The sequence below is a fragment of the Ambystoma mexicanum genome, chromosome 9 (genome assembly GCF_040938575.1).
Source record: "Ambystoma mexicanum isolate Mex_15411 chromosome 9, UKY_AmexF1_1, whole genome shotgun sequence".
In the NCBI taxonomy this organism is placed as follows: domain Eukaryota; kingdom Metazoa; phylum Chordata; class Amphibia; order Caudata; family Ambystomatidae; genus Ambystoma; species Ambystoma mexicanum.
The window spans coordinates 1,331,269,504-1,331,275,503 of record NC_090931.1 but is presented as its reverse complement, the minus strand read 5'-3'; positions in this window follow the sequence as shown (position 1 = coordinate 1,331,275,503).

Here is a 6,000-nt window from a genome sequence, read left to right as displayed (position 1 = left end):
TAAGAGATCAATTAGTGCTTCACACTGCTGACCCTCATATTCAACAATGATTATGGCAGGCTAAAGATCCCACACTGGACTAAGCAGTAGAAATCGCCAGGACAATGAAGTTAGGAGACAGATGCATGAGAACTGTACAGAACGAGCAAGACACCACAAAAATCAAAAGTGTACAAGCGGAAAAGGACGAGGATGGAGAACAAGCTATAGCGGCATTAATAAGGAAGATGTCCACAGGCACTGCCAAAATGAGACCCCCTGAGAAAACCAGGTGGGATAGAAATACATTGTATAGGATATAAGGGAGATGCCACAAAGGTGGTTGGGGCAAACACCCAAATAGTCACAGAGAATGCCCAGCATACGCAGCGGAATGCTTCAGGTGTGGGAACATTGGACATTTTGGAAAAGTCTGCAGAAATGGCAGAGGAAGAGGGGAATTTGGTCCAATGAGTAGAACCTTTGAAGAAAATAACCATCCCATCAATGCAAATATTAGAGCATCAGAAGAAATATGGGGTACAAGCAGTTTGTTATCTGTTTTGAGCTCCAGAGAAGAACAAGAAGATATTAAATATTAACAAGAAGAAGAACAAGAAGATAATAAATATTAACAATCACCTCAAGAGAAAGGAGAGGTCCATGGGTATGCATGCACATAAATAAAGTACCAATGCAAGTGATGGTGGACACAGGTTCACCGTACACAATAGTAGATCTCATGACATTTGTCAAAGACTTAGGTGGGCATCATGAAGAATTGAGGACAACAAATGTCAGAGCCACACGGTATGCAAGAGCCCCATCAACACATTTGGTTATAAGTGGGTCCCTCTCAATTTTGAAGGTACTATAACATATTGTAAGTTGTATGTGGCAGAAATCATGTCACCAGTCGAAGGATGGGAAGAACCAGCAGCCCTTCCAGATAAAGATACACCCGGGAGAGACAATTCCCATACCATATGTGTCAAACAATGACTATAAAACAAATGAAGGCCTGGCAAGGAGATTTCCTTTAGTGTTCAATGAAGACACTGCAATGCTCAAAGGCCTCAAACATAGAATTGTTCTTAAAAGAGGTGCCAAGCCCACCACACACAGAGTGAGAAACATTCCTCCAGGAACTAGAGATGCCCTACAAAAGGAGTTGATGAAATTATGTGAGCAAAAGATTATTGAACCCATCGAGAGTTCTGAGTGGTTATCCCCAATAGTGATATTATGCAAGCCAGATAATTCTATAAGGATGTGTGTCAACCTTTGAGATATTAATGCGAATATTTGGATTGATAGACATCCTCTGTCGAATATAGGAGAGATGCTGACAACCTTGAAACCTGCCAAATATTTTACAACACTTGATCTGTCGTCAGCCTACCATCAAGTGGTCCTGGATGAGGACTCCAGACATCTAACTTAATGTGTCACTATGCTGGGAGCTTTCAGGTATATGAGCATGCCCTTCAGCCTAGCATCAGCTGCAGCAGTCTTCCAGAGATTAATACAACAACCATTTGGGGGCCTTGAGGTTGTATATTATTTCCAGAATGACATCCTCATTGCCACCCCGATGGAAGAGGAACACAATGCCAAATTGCTATGAGTTCTGCAAGTTATATAAGAAAAGGGTCTTACTTTCAAGATTGACAAATGTAAGATCAAATAGAGAGAGGGGATATATTTGGGGCACATCATTAATTACGAAGGAATCAGTCCAAACAGAAACTTAGTGGAAACTATATCGAACATTCCTGCTCCCCCAAACAAGGACCAATTGCGCAGTTTCCTGGGACTAGAAGAATACTATTCAAAATGTGTACCACACTTTACAGACAAAACACAGAATATGAGAGAACTCATAAAGAGGTCAGCAAGGTTGTTGTGGTCTGTTTTTTGCCAAGACGAACTGGAAACTATCAAAAGAAGTATACATAATGCACCAACACTAAGCATGTTCAACAGAACAGTCTGTAACATAGTATCGGTTGATGCCAGCAATATTGGTGTGGGTGGTGTTTTAGAGCAAGTCCAGGAAAGCGATACTGTACCAATTGCATTTGCCTCATGTGTTCTGAAGCGGGTAGAGCTGAACTACTCAACTATAGAAAGAGAAGCCCTTGGAGTGAAATGGATTCTTGAAGACTTTAGGGCTCTAATATTGGGTCTCACATTAATCCTCAAAATGGATCACAAGCCGTTGATGCATGTTTTGAATTACATGAATCTGTATTTGGTGTCCCTAGGATTTGCAGGTGGATTCTGGTCATAATGCAATTCAATGTGAGAGTTTTGTACACCCCTGGTAAAACCAATGTTGTTGCAGATTGGTTCTCTAGACTGCATTGGGTAATGGAGACCTGAATGAAGATTATATGGACGAGAAGGGCATGGGAGGCATCATTGCACATGTTGAACCGAGAATAACAAAAGAGGAGTCGGCCAAAGCAGCTGCAGATAATACAGAGCAAAGTTTAATGCACCAGGCAATGCAGGAAGGATGGGAACATTTTGACCATACCCTGAAAGAATATGCACAGATTAAGAACGGGATAGCAGAAGATGCTCTGTGTGTGCTCAGGGGCGATTGCATAATTCCACCTTTTACATTAAGGAAAAAAATCATGGATTTGGCACATGAAGGTCATCTTGGAAGGAATGTTACGAAAAGAAGAGTGAGGGAATGTTATTGGTGGCCAGGGATGTGGAACGAAATCAAGGAGTTGGTAAGGAATTGTCAGGCATGTGCAGTAAGTGACAAGAGCAAGAAAACAGTGGTTACACCATTATGATAAAATATGATATTTTATTTGTATCGCGCTCATACACAAGTGTTTCAGACCACGACAAGGCAAGGGTGGGGAGCAGGGGAGAATACATCAGCAATCTTACTAGGCCCAGTAACATTAAGAATGTGCAAGTGCATGGGAAAGGGAAAGGGGAGAAAGTGCAATGAAGGGGAGAGAGGAGAGTACGGAGAACAGATAAATAATAATAAATACAAATAAATAAATAATAGAGGCAACCTCTTGATGTGCCACACATGGTGTGAAATAAACTAGCCATGGACATTACACAGCCTTTTGAGACATTGGATGCACAAATGATATATATAGTTGTGGGGTTGGTTTACACCTCAAAGTGGGTAGAATTTGGAGTAATGGAAGGCACTATTATGACAATGAAAATTGTGAGATTTTTGGAGGATGTGTTCAGTACAGAAGTAGATCCTCAAGAAATAGTATCCAACAATGGAGCTCAATTCCTGTCAGAAGAGATGCAAGCATTTTTGAATGATAGAGCAATTGAACACAGAGTTAACTCACTTTATCATCCAATGGCAAATGGATTAGTGGAGTGTATGAATGGGTTTATAAAGAGTATAATACAACTTGCTGTGGCCAACTCATTACCATGGAGAAATACATTAAAGGAGGCACTAAATGAGTATTGAATGTCTCCTCATTCTGCAACGGAGGAGGAACCATTCACTATGATAAGAGGGAGAGTGGCATCTAATAGGCTAAGGCCATCATGGTTACCATCAAAGGGCTGTAAGAGAAAAGACATTTAAGATATTATAAGGAGTGTGAGGGAGAAACAAAGGAAGTACAAAGAGTATTATGACATACCAAACACATGAAGAAAAGTGAATTTAAGTAAGGAGATGTGTAAGAGAACTTAGGAAGATTTTGAAAAGTCTGTCCAGATTTAGGAAACCACAGAGAGTGTTGAAAGCATTGGAGAAATCGGTGATTCTGGAGGATGGTAAAAGGTGGTCATGTGATGATCTGGTGTTTTCTGGAGATCTTAATGGATGGATTGAGTTGCCACAAGTTGCTGAGGGTCAAGAGAGACTGTCTACATATACCACAATGGAGGGGGTTGGCGATCCTAATCCTGGGAAAAAGATGTTGTCAAGGACGAGAAGAATTATGCCAAATTTCAACAATGACTATGTTTATTACTAGTCCATTGACTGTGGGTACCACCATAATAGTTTGAGAACTGGAAATGATCCAGAATGTGCTGAAGCTCAAGAAGGACTCTGGTTACTACAAACTGTATCCTTTCATCACATTAGTTCTTTTTGGGGGTTCCTCTGTTCCTTTCCTGTGACCCCGTGCATCAACCCATTTCTCCACGTTTCCTGGTTTTCCCGTTTTCCCAGCGCTTTTCCTTGTTCATCCATGGAGGGGAGATGTTATGACATGGATTCTGACGCCATTCTCGAACAATCTAGGTTTGAGACCGACGTCAGAGTCAGTAGAATTTGGTCCTCACGGAGAGCACACCTATCTGGGGGCTCTCTAAATAAATAGAGTAAAATACTAACTGCAGAGTTGTGTTTATTGGAAGATATTTTATGACACCTTCCTTCCTTCATTTACCTCTCCCTCCTGGCTGTGCTTATTAATCTGGCCAAGCACTGAGAGGGTCAGTGTAGGTGGGCATGCGCAGACTTCAGGTATTGGCATCCCTACGTCCCTGGAGCTTAGGGTGACCAGATGTCCTGGTTTTGCCTGGACTGTCCCGGAATTTGGTGTTCTCTATCCCTCTTTCTCGAGATTATGTTTCCATTTGAAACTGCAGTGGTCCCGTTTTTTGTAGTAGGTCTTCATAGCTGGCAGGCAGGAATGTACAATCTCGCACAGAAGAAATGCTGCATTTTTCAACTTAAGATTGTGTTAGTTTGTGATACATTAGCTATAATGTGTGTTTATTTGGACAGCAACATTTGAACCACCTTCTCCTCCAGACACTAATGAAGTGCATGGACTTGACAGCCACTTTCAATAGTTAGTCTACTTGTATGTTAGTTGCCCTGTCCCGGTTTTTTGCTTTTCAAATCTGGTCACCCTACTGGAGCTGGTAAAACAGATAGGACATTACAACGTTGATCTGACTTGTTAATGTGTTTGGGTGTATGAGGACATACATGTATTTATAAATGTAGAGTTGTTATGAAGTGAAAATGAAATGTGAGTAGTCATTACAGGGGATGTGAAGGCAAGTCGAGCAATTGTGCAGATGAGGTGTGTGGCTTAGCGCCGACACCCTCAGTGGGGTGGCACGGTGGCAGACCTTGTTGCTCCCAACGCCCCCCCCCAGCTCTCATTCCACATTCCGACTCTCACTCCTGCCCAGCTACCCTCCTCCCAAATTAGCCCAACCCCCATCCACCCAAAGGATAGGCAGAGACCAGTAGGATGAGTGGGAGAAAAAATTGCCACAGCAAACTTTATTATACATAAAGTCAGGAGTTAACTTACAGGTGTTCCGTTCACGCTCAGGATTCTGCGCTGAGAGCAAGCAACTTTTCCCCCCCGCCCCTTCGGGTCCTTGGGGGACCCGACGCGGACGCCCAGTCCCTTCCTCAGCAGTCCCTCTCTACCCTTTGGCAATTTCTTTGTTTTGCAATTTTCTTTTCATTTTTCTTTCCCCAACGCTATTTAAGTGCAATTTTATTCCGTGCTTTACTTTCTTTCCAGTCTCCATTTCCGCTTAGGCTCCTTCTAAAGGATGCGTTCCGGTCTCCTTTCCCCTTTTTGCTCCTTTATTCTTACCCCAGGATTCCCTCTTCCCGTTTCCCCGGGTTGGCTTATTATTATTGTTAAATTATCTCTCCCCAAACAGGTCTTCCTCCAACCCATCCTGCCAGGAGCCCCTCTCCCCCCTTCCGCCAAGACCCCGATCTGCCCTAGCTCTCCCCGCCGCCTTGGTTGTCCCATCCCCTCCGGCCCCCATCGCGGCCTCCTGTTCTAGAGAGCCCCATCCAACAAGCGCTACCTATCCCCCCAGAGCCCAACATCATTCTTATCCCCATCCTCTTCCCCTGCTTTTCGCTAAAGAGGGGTCCTCCCCAACTATCCCCCCTGCTCCTCCTGGCCCCTACCCCCCGCACTCCAAGCCCCCCCCCCAGTTTCTTTTTGATCTCCTTAAGCTGCCAATCACGAAGGGCCCCCCTCACTTGCACCCCCCCCTTAACATCCTCCAACT